The sequence below is a fragment of the Eschrichtius robustus genome, chromosome 2 (assembly GCF_028021215.1).
Source record: "Eschrichtius robustus isolate mEscRob2 chromosome 2, mEscRob2.pri, whole genome shotgun sequence".
Taxonomy (NCBI): Eukaryota; Metazoa; Chordata; class Mammalia; order Artiodactyla; family Eschrichtiidae; genus Eschrichtius; species Eschrichtius robustus.
In genome coordinates, this window is record NC_090825.1 from 77,613,995 (window position 1) to 77,630,535 (window position 16,541).

Sequence of the window (16,541 nt, forward strand, 5' to 3'; positions counted from 1 at the left end):
TTGCGGAGCACAGGCTCCAGACGCGCAGGCTCAGTAGTTGTGGCTCACGGGCCTAGTTGCTCCGTGGCATGTGGGATCTTCCCAGACCAGGGCTCGAACCCGTGTCCCCTGCATTGGCAGGCGGATTCTCAACCACTGCGCCACCAGGGAAGCCCCTAGAAGGAATTTTAAAGATCACAATGTCCTCGCTTTACAGGTAAGAATAGTGAGTCCCAAGAAGGAGAATTGCCCAGGTCACACAACTGGCTAATGGCTTGAACTAGAACCTAGATCCAAATTCCTAGCTTACTATTCTCTCCACAACATCAAACACTTGAGCCATAAAGAAAAATCTAAGCATGATATACAAATGTCCCAATGACTATATTTAACTCTGTTTATTGTGGCTGCTCTTCTAGTTGATTTCAAGTCAATTATAATTATTTCTGCATACTGCCGTGATATGATGTCTCACCTCTCCAAATAAACTGCCAAAATTTCATTTTCTTAGCTTGGGGACCTGAAAGAATGGGCTCCCTTTGGAGTGCAGGCCCCTTAGGGGAAGTCAGAGGGGGGATTTCTGCCCTACTTTATTTGGGTGTCTGCTCTTGGAATTTATATCACCACTCAAAGCATGCCCCAGTGCTCTGCTTGGAAAGCGAGGGTGCAAGTAGGACTTTGGGGTTGAAAATTGTGATTCTTCAGTGGCATTTGGGGAGGCCCCTTGTTGACCCTGAGGGTGCTACAGAGGCGGGCAGGCTGTGTGGTGAGTCTGGGAGGGGAGGCAGCCTTGCAGGTGGTACCAGAAACTCCCGTGGTCATTTGCAGGGATATAAGCAGTCAGCTTTACACACCACAACCTGCCCCTCATCCCTCTCAGCCCTAGCCCCAGCCCTTTTCTGCATACACATGCTTTGCAAGGTGCCTGGTGCCACGTGACTCACTTCTCCTAAGAAAACTGGCCTTGGTATTCATCCTTACCAAGTTCTACTGGTGCCCCGGTGCTTTCGGGAAAGAGCAGACATGCCATTGGAGACCCTTGGGAAGGGTCTGGCATTGAGACGTTTCACTCCTTCCCATCTGCCCAAATGTGCAGCAGCCTCCAGCATGGGTGGGAGCAAGGGGAGGGCAATGCTTTTGGTTCACAGCAGGCAGGGACTTTGAAAAATTCTTCACTGTTTGGCTCCTTCGTTTGCCTCAGTGGCTTTCTTCCATGCTACTGCTTCTGATATCTTTACATCCTACTTCTAAAAACCTTCATGTTGCCTCAAACTATCAAAAATCACAAATTTTGTAGAAAGTGTCACTCTGCCCAGCTCACTAGTACATGGATGACATCAGACACCAGAGTTGACTCCCTTCCTCACCTTTAGTTGTGTTCCCCGAGCATGGTGCATTTCCAAGGAGCAAGGAGCTCTCAGCTTCCTTCTGCCATTATGTTTCCCATGTGTCGTTTTGTTTTGGGTGTATGCATGCTGGTGTTAGGACTCTGACCAGCCACTCCCCTCCACCTTGCTTTTTGGTCTGAGGAAAATTTGACTTTTACAGTTAATCGTTCTCCTCCCGCTCCCTGCACTGACCCTTCCTTGGACCCAGTCCAAGTTGAATAAGCAAACTTCAGCTCACAAACTTCCAAGGATGTTCAGGAATTGGAGGATTTTGGAAAAGTGGGAGGAATACTGAGGTCCAGAGAGGCAGGCAGCTGTCTGTTTTCTCGCTTCCTCTGCATGCATGAGATGTTTTATACCTATCTTCAATCAAGTGTTCACTTAACCAAGGAGTATCTGATTAGCAAAGACTTTAGAGTTGAATAAGTTCCTGGATTTTTAAGTTTTGGTTTCCAGAGAGCCTTGTCACTGAGGGGATTGAACTTTGAGGTGAATGCTTTATGTTGTTTCTTATAACAAGCGGTGTTTTGTTGATAGTTGTAGCTAGACCTCGTACAACAGTAAATAATCTGCTTACAAGTATCAGCAGCTGCAAAGAGAAATAAACCATAGTCCCACACTTCATTTCTCATTTTTGTTTGCAGACACATGACAAGAAGATGGGACTATTCCTTTTACATTTTTCTTCTCAATTTTTTTCTTTTTTCTTTAACATCTGGGTCTTCATTGCCTCTTGGTACCTATTTAACACCCACAGCCAACAATTACCACTCCTGGTTCTAGCCTGAGTGTTCATTATTTTAGCTTTTTCTGGTTGTCATTGTTAAGGAACTACTTATAATTCCAATTTCAGAGCTGCAAGGAACTGTAGAGGTCATAGAGTTCAATCATTCCCTTTGACCTGTGAAGAAATTGAGGCCTTAATGTGAAGTGCTTTGTTTCAGTTTATACAGCTAACCTCTAGCAGAGGTGGGAGTAGAATCAGACCCTCACTCTAGACCAGGCACTATTTTCATGTAGGGTATGGTTCCCCCTTTCCTTTTGCTTATTTCTGGCATCCTTTCTTTGGGCTCTCTAGAACATAAAATTATCAGCTATAAAGTTATAAGCCATAAAATTCCAAGAAGCCCTGTTTAATCTGAGTTTTATTTTTTAGCAGATGGCAGCAGATACTAACCCTGGCTGCCTCCAACAATAGCCCATATCTTATTGATGGAAATTCTCTAATTCACTGTTTCCTAGGATCCTCATCCTTTCCAGCTGGTTATTAATTATCAGGCAATATCCTCTTGAGCTGTCTCTACTTCTTAATTACCTTATTAATTGTATTCACATAAATTGATCTCTCTGACATTCTAAGTCTGACTCACTGAGGAAATAAGTCTAATAGTCACAAGAGACTCCGACAACCTCACAACCTTAACTTATTATTTCTATTATGCAGACTGATATCACTAGAAGCCGGAAGAGACTGCTTTGCTGAACAGGCCTTTATCCTAATCATAATTAGAATGTCCTTTAACAATTCTCTCTTGCACACTTTTCTTGCTTACTCAGATACACATGAGGCTTACCAGTTCATTTCCACCCTGCCTGCACTCTTTAATCTTTAACATAGAAGGAATTTCCTCCCTCATATTACCTTGTGGTAATCCTTTATTTGCAATTCAAGGCAATTATAGGAGAGTAAACATGAATATATTTTAGTTCTTGGGTTTTTACTGTAACACTGCACCCTAAGGGCCTGATGCCCAATTAAACATTTAAAAACAATTTTTAAGTCAAGTTTTTATATACAAAGATAGTTTCTTAAGTGTGTGCTGTTAGAGAACTCAGTTTTTTCCTTCCTGATATGGTACACTACTGTTAACCCCACCTTTTTGCCTAGGTGCCACTTAACTTTTACGAAAGAACAAGAGTAAACAGGTCTTTATGTAAAAGTTGGTCCTTGTTCCATACAATCCTTTGGGTATTTGTATTAGAAATGGTTGATTGGCAGGAGTTAGAGCTGAAGACTAGAATCTCTATGAAAAAAATATATGAAAAGGAGTTAGAGAATTCCTATGCATGTTTATTTGCATTTGGGGGAAAGTCATCTCCAAACTCTTAGAAAGAAGGGAATAATATAAATTCTAAATGCCAGTATTTTTCATGGTGAGAAAAATGAGTCACCTGGATGCCACCAATGGGCAGAGTCTATTTTGGCCAGGGATTCAAGGATCCAATTTGATGATCTACGTGACTGAGTCTCTTCATGTGTCTACGCACCCTCAGAACATTCACCAGAGGTTCTACAGATACCACTTTCTCAAACTACTCCCTACTGAACTCCTCATCTTTTCACTGCCTTGCCCATTCACTCATCCAACCCAAACCCAGAACTTGGATGTCCTCTTCCTGATTCTTCCCCTCTCCCTATCAACTGCCAAACCCCTTCTTCTAATCAGTCATTTAGTTCAGTTCTGTTGATTTGGCTTCCTTATTACTTCTCCTCCGTGACTGGTTTCTTCTAGTGCTGCTGCCTCAGCTCAGCTCCTTGTCCTCTCTTTCCCAATCTATTGCAGTAATCTCTCTTCTAACTTCAGTGGCATCTCATCTCCCATTGGATGACTTACTTACAAGGCTTTCCATGACCAGCCTCACTGGTCTTCTATCTCTACTACCTTTTCTCTCATCCAACACTTTAGCCATGTTGAACTAGTCACATGTCCCCAAACCTCCCATGTGACTTTATATCCCATCCCTTTGAATGTTCTCTTCCTCTTTTCTTGGAGTGTCATTCTCACAAAATTTTATCTGTCAAACTCCTACTTATACTTTAAGACCCAGTCCAAGCATCTTTTTCTGGAAAGCCAGACTGGGACCCCAAACAAAGTTGGTCATTCTTTTCTTTGTGCCCCCTCTTTAATTTGTACATACTTATTAGCTGTATTGCAGTCGTTTGTGTGCCTGTATTTCCTTTTAGAATGTAAGTTCCTCAAAGGCAGGAAGTATGCCTTTTCTTTTCTTTTTTCATCTTCAACTTCTAGTGCATTATGTAGCCCACAGTAGATTCCCAGTGAATATTATTTGAATGAATGAAAGAGTCTATGATCTCTTGAGATTCCTTCAAGTTCCACTCATATTATTCATGATTTTATACTTATTTTTGGTTTCAACATTGATTCAAATGCTAGGGGCCAATTTGTTGCCCAACTGTTGTTTTTTTTTTTTTGCTTGCTTACAAGCTCTTTCTCTGGAACAGTTGAGGATGGGGTGGAGGAGAAGCAGTCATCTTGTGCAACGAAAATGGTAGAGTGTACCCTCTGTTGCAATGTAGTATAATGGGCAATGGGATGGCTTTGGAATAAAACTGACCTCAGTTTAAATTTCACTTTTGCCCCTTATTCCATGTGTGACTTTGGACAAGGTTAATTGACTTCTCTGAGCTTCAAATTTGTTATCTGTAAGATGGTAATGATAATAACACCTGCTTTCCAAATTTGTTTTGAAGGTGAAATGAGGTAATACGTGTATAGCACTTACAATAGTCCTTGGCATGTAGTAAATTCTCAATAAATGACATTTGTTATCATTATCATCACCTTTATTGTAAAGTCTCTATAGAACATAGGCAGGGGGAAGTGTGGTACTTCCTTCTGGTTGCCAAGGGACTCCTTCCTCAAAGATAAGTGTACTACCAGGATCTTCATCAAAACCATAGAGTAAAGAGACAGTTGAGAAACGGTTTTCTCAGTTCTCCTAAGAATGGTAGCTGACTAGTGCCATTCTTTGCATAGGGGAGATGTTAGTTAATTCATTATGTACAAAGGGTACCTTTAGGTGTTAATCCTCTCCCTTTGATAAAGGCATGTGATCCCCACACACTGGCCTAAACTCGGTGTGATATTGGGCTGGGAATGTATTTTTAGAATCAGTAACGAAGTTTTTAAGACACTTAAGAATATCTTAGGTTAGCCAAAATAAAAGATAAAGTCTTCTTTATATACATTCTTTTAACTGTTTTGTGCCTGTAAGGTAGAGGAAACAATTTTGTAGTAAAAAAATCATTGGACTAGAAGTTGAAAGACCAGTTCAATTATTTACTCTGGGAATAACTTAGGGTGATTACTTACATAGGCACTGAGAGCTTCCATATCTCTATAGTGAGGTTAAGACCCATCCTGTTGATCTCACCAATTCTTGAGAGTTTTAAATCACATCATGTATTTGAAAGTGTTTTATAATTTATAATAAGTGATATACAAATCCTAGTTATTTTGATGATGATTATTCTGCTTTACTGCCATCCTGCTCCCTTCACCAGATGATACTAATCAGCCCAGATGTCTAACAGCAATACAGCTGGTTCAAAAATGAGGAAATGAGTGGCTTTAGTTAAAATTGCCCAACTTTTGTCTCTTCTTCTTCTGTCTTCTGTTCTTGTGCTGTGGGCTTCCCTTGGTCTTTTCATTGACTATTGAAGATTTATTCCTGTGATCCCAGTTACTATTTCGAACTGCTTTTCTGAAAAATGTTAAAAGCTTGAAGCATCTGTCAGCTCTACCAAGCTACCAGACCACAGGGAATACCCCAGAAGGCCCAGCTGATTCTTCTAAATGTGCTGAATGGAGTTATCTTTTCATTTGTTTTTGCAGGTTGGAAACATGAGTGAATTTAGCTATTATTTCCTTTTTTGGATGTGAGCTAGCTGCTTTACAAAACTGAGTATTTACTACTAACCCACTGCTGGGACAAAAGTTACATCACCTCCAACAGTGTTTCAAACCCTCTGACTTAAGACTAGAGTTAGGTCTTAGCTACTCCTAGAAAAAATCTGGCCCTTTATTTCAGCCAAACTGTTCTATAGTCACTAACTTCCAAACATGCCATTTCCTGCTTCTTTATTTTTGTTTGTCTTGGCTCTCCACTTGGTACCCCTTACATTTCCTCTCTCACCATGGAAAAGTGAAACTAAACAAGAAGCCATCAATTAAAGCTCTGCCTCATCAATGTTTCTTGACTCCTCCAGCTCCCATTTGTATTTCTCTTTCCCCCATACTATTCATTGGTCTTATTATACATTTTAGAAATTATTGCTAAAAGTCCTATCTATATCTCATTTGGTTACTTTTAAAATAATTTTATGAGTTCTTTTTCTCCAACCTGCATGGCAAGAATCATTATCTTAAATTTTCTTTCTTGGTACAGAATTCTAGCTGGACTTGTAATTATTATACAAGTTTATTATCATTACTACTTACCATATACTATTACTATTATTATTATTAATACCTGTGGATTATTATTATTAATACCCGTGGATTAATACCTGTGGATTACTATTATTATTATTAATACCTGTGGATTATTAATACCTGTGGATGCATATGTATATGCATATGCATATATATAGTCTCCACTATATAGTCTAGTGGAGACTATATATATGCATATGCATATGCATATACATATACATATGTGGGGCTGCAATTGGATTCACTACTGCATTAGGGGGAGAAATGCTCAGAAAACAACGTTACAATGTGTGTGTTTTTAAATTGGTGAAAGTTGTGAATTTAAAAATTGTGTGCATGTCAGCATATTATCTGTTTTAATATTTTGACTCAATCACAAAGCTCACTCTTTAATACTAGAGAGTTCAACTTATTATGGAACTGAAGCTGTCCCTTTCTGGCTCTCTCAGGAAAAAGCTGAACAAACAGATGGGCCTTCCTTGGAATGTCAACCAACAAGAGCCCTGCTCCTGCTGACAGAGGTTGTAAATTTTACTGACGACCCCTCTAGAATGTCAGCTCCACTGCCCAGTTTCCCTGGGAAGCTGCAGCTAGAAATAACAAAGCCAAAGTCTATCTTTGTTACCTTTCTTTAGGAGGCCCAATAACCCGTAACACTAGCACCATAAGTTGAGCACTACTCTTCATGCTCCTAAAATTTTCTCCTCCTAACATAGTTTCAGTGGTTACTGTCATGATCTAACCATTTCAGCTATATTAAACTAAAAAAATCTTCTGCACAGCAATGAAAACCATCAACAAAATGAAAAGGCAACCTACAGAATGGAAGAAAATATTTGAAAATTATATAACTGATAAGGAGTTAATATCTAAAATATATAAATATATACATAAGGTGTGTAAATATACAAAGAACTCATACAACTCAGTAACAACAACAACAAAAAAACCCCAACACTCCAATTAAAAGATGGGCAGAAAAACTGAACAGTTTTTCTAAAAAGACATACACATGATTAACAGGTAAATGAAAAGGTGGTCAACATCACTAATCATTAGGAAAATAAAAATCAAGACCACAGTGAGGTATTATCTCACACCTGTTAGAATGGCTATTATAAAAAAGACAAGAGATAACAAGTGTTGGTAAGGATGTGGAGAAAAGAGAATCTTTGTGCACTGTTGGTGGGAATGTAAACTGCTGCAGCCACTATGGAAAACAGTATGGAGGTTCCTCAAAAAATTAAAAATGATCCAGCAATTCCACTTCTGGGTGTTTATCTGAAGAAAATGAAAGCACTGTCTTGAAAAGATATCTGTATCGCTATGTTCATGGCAGCACTATTTACAATAGCCAAGACATGGAAACAACCTAAGTTTCCATCAAGAGATGAATGGATAAAGAAGATGTGGTGTATATGTACAATGGAATATTATTCAGCCATAAAAAAGCAGAAAATCCTGCCATTTGTAAGAGCAGTGAATGGACCTTGAGGACATTATGCTAAGTGAAATAAGTCAGAGAAAGACAAATACTGTATGATCTCACTTATATGCAGAATCTAAAATATCAGACTTACAGATACAGCGAGTAGATTGGTTGTTGCCAGAGGCAGGGAAGGGGGGTTGAGGGAAGTGGATGAAGGTGATCAAAAGGTACAAACTTCCAGCTGTAAGATGAAGAAGTTCTGGAGACATAGTGTACAACATGGTGACTGTACTTAAGAGTAATGTGTTGTATATTTGAAAGTTGCTAAGAGAGTAAATCTTAAAAGTTATCATCACAAGAAAAACTTGTAACTATGTAAGGTGATGGATGTTTTTATTGTGGTAATCATTTCATAATATATATGTATGTAAAATCATTATGTTGTACGCCTTAAACTTATACAATGCTATGTGTCAGTTATATCTCAATAAAACTGGGGGAAAAAAGAGGTAGCCAATTATTTAAATTTGTTGTTTGAAAAATTATCTTTTATTTTTTTTAATTTTAAATTTTTATTTTTTTGTCTCGAATTATTTTATTTTCTTGCTGTTAGTAAAATATCAGTTCATGATACATTAATTGAGCACCTAGTAAATGCAAGATGTTTCATTGAAAGAACATTAGATTTGAAGTCAAAGACAAAACACTTAAAGCTGCCACATTAATTTTGTTTTCTTGAGAAAATCTATTCATATTGTTTGTTTCCTCATGTATATAATGTACATAGTTTTAATTCTTAACCCTGTTATCAACATCATTGAAAATAATGTGTATCAAAAGACTGGTAAAACATAAATTGTTAGTTATGTTGCTAGCTTATTCAAGGTAAATTCAAATTACAAGCATGGCATACTGGGACCTCTATTATCTAATACTAAAAAACGTTTTAAACACCATTGTTACCCAAATTCCCGTCTCTATCTGTTACTCTAGTTATAACAAAATGCTTTCAGTAGCTTCAATATACTTACATTTTATTTTATTTTTTTCTTCTTTTTATTCTAATTAATTTTTTATTGGAGTATAGTTGATTTACAATGCTGTGTTAGTTTCTGCTGTACAGCAAAGTGAGTCAGTTATACATACACATATATCCACTCTTTTCTATACTCTATTCCCATATAGGTCATCACAGAGTATTGAATAGAGTTCCCTGTGATATTCAGTAGGTTCTTATTAGGGAAAATGATCTTTTAAATTGGTAAATTCTCTAAGAAAAACCTGGGAATTTTGAGTTGCAGAATAATTTAAATAAAATTTTTATAAAGCTAATCAAATCAGAGTTTCCCTTGGGTTTGTAAGGATGAGGACCTTCCTTAGCCTCACACCCCTGGATGAGATTCACTAGAGAGGAACTACTAGACTCCATCCTTGTGAGAGGCTGAGCAGCCCAGCTGAATGCTTCTTCCATCCATTTCCTAAACTCATAGGAAACTTTAAACTTTAACATTTAAACTCTAGTAGCTGTCAAACTTCCTTGGCATAAAATAGCCTTATGCCATTCAATTAATATTGAAAAGTATTAATTCTAGAAAAATTAATAATATAAGAAGATTAGAAATAACCTAAATATATAGCAGTTGGGAATTGGTTAAATTATGGTATATCCAGACTGTTGAATACCGTGATTATATGCGCAAAAGATTATTTTTTTAAAAATAGAACAATTTCAGAGATGATGGTGATAATTGAGAAGGCTTTCTTTGTTAGCAGATAACTCCTGAGGTGTTAGCTATTCCCCACTCATGGAAGAATTTCTCCCTTCCTTTAAGATTAATCCCAAGAAATCCTTCAAGTGTTTATAATCCAACAACCTGTGCTTTGTACACAATAGGCTCTGCAAGGAGGTTTGTTAAATTGAATACTGTAAGACATGTTAACTCTGTTTCTGGGTTGGCTTAAGAGATGTCTTGGAATTTGAACATTTCTTTCTTTTTAAAACATTGTTATGATCATTAAGAATGGACCAACTTGATTTCACAGTGAATTAACCACCTCTTGTCTTTTTCTCCAGAGTCTTAATCATTTCTGCCAGTGAAGGATGAGTCAGGACCACCTTGTTAACTTCAAATTGGCTAGAATATCCTGCTTTGGAGGTATTCTGTATACTAGGTTGAATCATATGACATTGCCAGTATTTGACCAGCTTTTATTTTCAAAGATAGTAGTTTATATGGTTTCACCTAAGACATCTTTTCTCCCTATGTCTGGTAAGAGATAGCCTAGCCTTCAGAGGTGGACACAAACGAGACACTTCTGCTGGCCTCCTCCTTATCTCATCTCTGTGCCAACAAGGAAGTGGAGGGGAGGGGTAGTGCCAGCTTGTCTCTCCACTTAGCTTATTAAGTACAGAGTGAATGTGGTGGTGTCTCCAAGGGGCTTCACTTTTTAGACAAATGTGCCAGTTTTGGGTTTTTAATTACTATATCTTTTTGATAGCTCATTATTTTATTATTGCTTCTTCCCACCCCTGTCCTCCCCAATTCCCATTCAGATTATTGGCCTCTGTAGTTTTAGAAGGTGATCAAAATTATGTTTGTAAGAAGCCTCTAGCCATCAGCATATGGCTTCAGTCATTCTGAAGCTTCGTTTGATAGTGTCATGAAGGATTTTCCTTTCAGTCAAAGCTAATGGAAATAATACATGATAGGAATTGTGCAAATCTAGTTTCTGAATGTCCAAAAATTTCTTTTATGGATTAACAACATAAAATGTAGTACACCTTGTATTCTGCACACAGGATTCCCTTCTTTCGAGGAGATAGCCCGTTATTTATGGGTATGTGGACCCTGGAGTGACTTTGGCAAAAGGTGAACAACCCATAGGTGCTCAGCATTGGTAGCAGAATAAGGAAAACAATAACTTCTGTGCCTGTCTTCTGTCACTCTGATCCATGCCTGTTTACTGCTTCCTCTGATTCTCTGCCTATTGCAGTAATAAAATACAAGATCAGGAAGTGACCATAAAAGTCATCTAGGACAATGGTTGTTAACAACAGTTTTTATCCAGATAAAAATTATGGATTCTCTACCCAGAAAAGTGAAATTACATATTCACTCCAATGTTGCTCTTACATAATCTGTGAACTCCAGGCTAAGAATCCATGACTTAGGAGTCCTACCACTGTATTTACATGTTGGAAAACAGCACCAGGCAGATGCAGCGACTTTCCCCAGAATAGAAGACTTTCAGTCATAAATTGGAGAGAGACTCGAACTCAGTTCTACTTTCTCCACTTCTCGTTCTCTTCTCTTTCTTTGAGTGTCAGGTTATATGTCTAATTCTCCTTCCCTTCCTTACACGCAGAACCTCATAACACCAAACTGTAGGAGGAGGTAGGAAAATTTGACAGAAGGGGAGTTTTGTGGGATCTCCCACTTCTAAACCAGGAAGATACAGGCAGAGACTACACCAAAAGCATTAATGAACTCGGTCAATTTGTTGAAAAAATTTCAGTTCTTTTAGCCGAAGTGTCAAATCATTCATGTTTTTATTTTTCAGCTGGATCAATCAACTTGTGCTCTATTGTTGCTTATTCTCCTTATTTCTATATATTCACCAGCACTAAAATGGTTCTAACTCTTCTTGCTTTTATTTATCTTCTTCTGAAAGAAACTAGCTGAAACAAAGGTCAGAGTTTAAGGAAATTACTTCATTGACAACATTCAATATTTACTAAATTTCAACTTTATCCTGGCACTGAACCAAGTTACTATCTCCACCTGGTGGGTATGTTGACAGAAATGTCACTGATTTGGAAGGCTTTTCAATGCAGAGGTTACTATGGATTAAATTCTCATCTAACTGGTTTTGCTTTTACATCCTTAAATGGTGAAGAGATGACAAGGAAAGATGGGGGTATAACCATTCATGAGCCAACGTTCGTCTTATATCACATGTGAAAATTAATGTGGCCTTCCTATTTGGCATTCAACATATCATTGGAAGAAGATGGAACAGTTATTCCTCATACTTTGCTATTTCTTTTGAAGGAGGCCTTTGTTTGGAACCAGAAGCCCTTCATGGCTTTCCTATCACTGGCTCTGTAAGTGATTTGGGATAAAGGAGGCCCCAGAGTCCCCCAACTGTAATATGGGAAAATAAAATGTTCCTATCTGGAAAGTTTAAACAAGAGATCAATAAAGAGCCCCCCACAAACAAACAAATCAAAACAAAAACAAACCTCCAGGGTATCCACACAGAGTAGGAGAATTCATGCCATTTATTATAATATGCTGCTTCAAACCTTGCATTTCTCTGTCACTCTTACAGAGAGACACAGCTGACTGCAGCTAACGTTGCTCCTTGTTTGGGAAGATCCTGGGCAGTGTTTCCCAGATTTGGGGCTGTTGTATAACACCTTCATTATTTTTGTCAGGATAATTTTCTCTAAGTTGACTCAGACCTTTTTTTTTTGAGTAAATTTTCCCCTCATAAACAGAAAATTTAGTATTGCTTATTATAACTAATGGGTGACTGTAAGGATAGACATATGACTATTAAAGTAAAAATCATTGTGTACCCTTAAAATCATTTTGCATACAGAGCATGCTTGCTCTCCCTTGAGATACCCTGGTCTTGGAGATCCTAGAAACTGAGGTGTAGGTCCCAGCTTGGGGATGGAGCCATGGCAGGGAACTCTAGGAATGACAGTGTTGGAGAGGTTTTATTTCCAGCTGCAAATCAGGGAGAGGATAATACAAAAAAACTGTCTGGCTCACACAGCAACCTGACATGGGTCTTTGCTGGCCCTGCCCAGCCTTTCTCCCTCCCCATCTAGCTTGGTCTCCAGGCTTGGGCCCCATCTGTGCCTTGGGCTTCAGCCGCGACACATGGTTTCCTTTTGGCCACCAGCACTCACAGTGTAGGTTTCTGCTTTGGTCCTTGTTGTTTGGCCTTTCTCTCCTGGAGGACATGGGGCTTGGGGTGCTAATTTTATAGGGAAAGCCCTAGTCTTTTTATAGCTTCTCTCCTTGCCATTCCTTGACTCCATTAATATCCCATCAGCAAAGTGCAGAGTGCTGCTTTCCCCTCATCCTTTCTCAGCGTGGAGCGTGACCCAGTTAACTTGAGGCAGGAGTGCAGGGCTCCTCTGCCTCTGTCAGCACTTCCGGGACTCAGCGTGTGCCTGAGTTAGAGTGACCTGGACAGTGTGTTCTTGGTAGGGATGTTAACACAGGGCGGCCTTTTCTGTCCCCTGCACAGTCAGTTGAGGAGCTGTGTGTTTGGAGAAGGAGCTTGGAAAAAGAAAAACCAGAATGAGCAGGCTTTTCCTGTTGATTTATACTCCCTAGGTGTGTGGGCAAGCCCCAGCACTGCTCGGAGGCCTCAGTGCCCTTCTGTGGGAGGGAGGGAGGTGAGAGGAACGGGAACCTGGGGGCCTTCTCAGCACGGTGATGCTGCAGTCCCCTCCCGACCTTTCTGCGCAGCAGGCAGCTGAGACCAGCAGCGGCTGGTGCTGGCCAGGGTGGCCTCCTGCTGTCAGGTGAGGCCAGAAACTAGGTCCAAAGCTGAGGTGCCTTTGTCCTGCTGCTGGAGGGCAGCCGTGGGAAGAAAGCTGGACAGCCCAAGCTGCTGTCACCTTTCGTGGTGAGACCTGACGTCAGGACAGCCTCCGTGTGGTGGAACAGTGGTGGGTGAGAGGGTGCACACAGCAGCGTGGTCACCCGAGGTGGGTGCTGGAAAGGGCAGCTGCTCTAACTGAGGACAGAATGAATGAGAGTAAATAGGCTGAAGCACTGCAATGCTGTGTGGCCTTAGACACAGCCCTTAGCCTCTCTGAGTTCTGTTTATTCTCATCTGTAAAATATATGTATGCAAGAGATGTAGCAGAGCCTAGACTAGAGAGTTGAGCAGGTGTCTTTCAATATCAACATTCTTTGATTCCACAAGTCTAAAGACTCCTATATTTTAAAAATGATTTTATGTGTCTCAGACTCCCGATTCAACATCCATTCCATATTCTCCTCACTTTTAGCATACTTTCTATCTGCTTTGTCAAGAAAATAGTGGTGTATTGGGGATGAAGTTTCTCTCTGATACTCAGGTGTAAGAATTGTCATATTACACTTTTTAAAAAATTCAAGTTCAAAATTCTCCCCCAAGAGTGGCGACTCTCAGTAGCGGTCATTATTGGAGCTCCTTCCCTCTAGGAGCTGTCAGGCATCCCTGGAGGATTGCTCAGCCCAGAAAATTTGGGGAGAGATCTTCCTTCTCCAGCCTATCATGGTCACTGCTTACTGTTTATTATCTGGGCCAGAATGGTCCATTGTAAGGCTGGAGGTTCCGTTCCCCAAGCCCACTCACCCCGCTCCACCCCTGCCCAACTCAGGCAAGGTGGCCAGGTTCTCATGACTGGGGAATTCAGGACCCCTCACAACTATATGCCACCTCTTCAGAGAACCTGCTGTCTTCAAGGCACAGCTTTAAGGAACTACCTGGCTTTCAGCCATATGCACAACTTGCTACCCCTGGCCCCTTTCTCCATTCCAGGGAAGTCACCTCCAGGGTCTCACACTTACCTTCTTCAACTTCAGTACCAGCTCTATCTTCTCTTACCTCAGGTATGAACCCAGTCACACGGTAGGCAGTTTAATGACCATTTGGAGAATCCCGATTAAAGAGACACTTTAAAGAAAAGGGTGGGAGGGAGTTGCCCTTCTGGTATCCCAGAAACTTGCTTTCAGCCCCAGAAGCATAAAGGTCACTCCAGTGCTTTGAGGCAGGACCTGGAAACACAGCACAAAGGCTGACTTGTTCATTCGCTAGAGACTACTAAAATAATAAGAGCAGTATCAAAAGTGATATCTCAATAGATTTTCCTGCTACGGAAGCAGCTGAGCATGAATTCCCTCAATCTCTGCATCCTCCACACCCAGAAACTGAGCTGCACTCACACCCCTCATGATCTTTCTCCAGTTTCATAAGATGTGGTGCCCCCTTTCTTTCTGGGCCCACTCAGTTAGACTTGCCAAGATCACGCTCCAAAGCCATCCTCCCTCTTGAAACTTCGTCTTTTTCTCTTGCAGGTGTGTGTTGCCTTCAGACTATAAGCTTATTAGTTTCCCTCCCATTCATTAAAAAAGAAATCTATCTTTGGCCTCATATTCCCTGGAAAATGTCCCATGTCCTCTTCTCTCTTATCCAAACTTCTTAAAAGAGTAACCTGTACTCAGTGTGACCACTCGGTATACCATTCATTCACTCTGCACCCCTTGCAATCTGGCTGTGCTCTTGTTAAGGCCACCAGTATCCTTCTGATTACAAAGTCTAATGGACGTTTTCCAATCTCTGTTTTGCTATACATTTCTGGGGCATTTGGCAATGTGGATCACGTGCACTCCTGCCCCGCAAAGTAATAGTATATTTCCCAGTTTGTCTCATTCATTTCTATTCCTTCTTAACCGTGGGCTCCTCCCTCTCTACCCACCACTCACATACTTGTGTTCTCCAGGTGTCTGTTTTCAGCTCACTGCTTCTCATTATAGATACTCTTCTTGGGTGAATTTATCTACTCTCAGGAGTTCAACTACCACCTGTATGCTAATGACTCTCTAATTCGATCTCCTACTCAGATTTCTTCCCTAAGCTTCAGACTCACCAATTCCATTACCTGCTGGGTACCTTTGCTTGGATATTCATCAGATATTTCAGATTTGATGCCTCAAAAACTAAGTAGCACTTCCCTCCAAACTCTGTCTCTCTCTGTTTGTTGTGTCACCTTCTCTTTACCCAGTGATCAAAGTTATAAAATAACAGCCTTGACTTTTCTCTCTTCCTCACCCTTTCATCCAACTGATCATTACATTCTGATGGTTTCCCCTCCCATGGATTCCTCAAATCCATCCTCTTCCCTCCCATCACTGCTACCATTGTCAAAAGCATCTTTTCTTCCTGGGCTGATAGAGCCTCCTAACTGGCCTCCTGGTTTCCAGACTCGCTACCTTCAGTTGAGCTCTTTCCAGAGCTACCCGAATGATCCACATAAAACACAAAACTGACCCTGTCCCTCTCCGCTAAGCCATTTCATGGCTTCCTGGAATCTACATGAGCAAGTTCAGCTTCCTTTCCTGGCATGCATGGCCCTCTGTGGCTGTCTCTTGCCTAATTCTCAGACCTTGGCTCCTACCACTTGGATTCCAGCAACACTCAACTGGCAGTAGTTCCTTGTACACATCTCATTCTCCCTCTGTTCCTTGTTTCTGCTTTAAAATTAAATGTCTTACTTTAGACTGTCGGGTTGGTATTATAAGGGAAGTTTCAAGTTCATTTGCTATCAAATATTAGAGCCTCTGTGCTTGGGGACGGAGGAGAGAAGAGAAAAGGCTCATAGCTACAACCTCATTTCAGCCCCTTTCTCCCCCCACACAGACAAAAAGGATACTGGGCTTGAGATATTTGTGTGTCCTGCTTAATTTAAAGCTGTTAATAAGTACGTCAAACATGTTC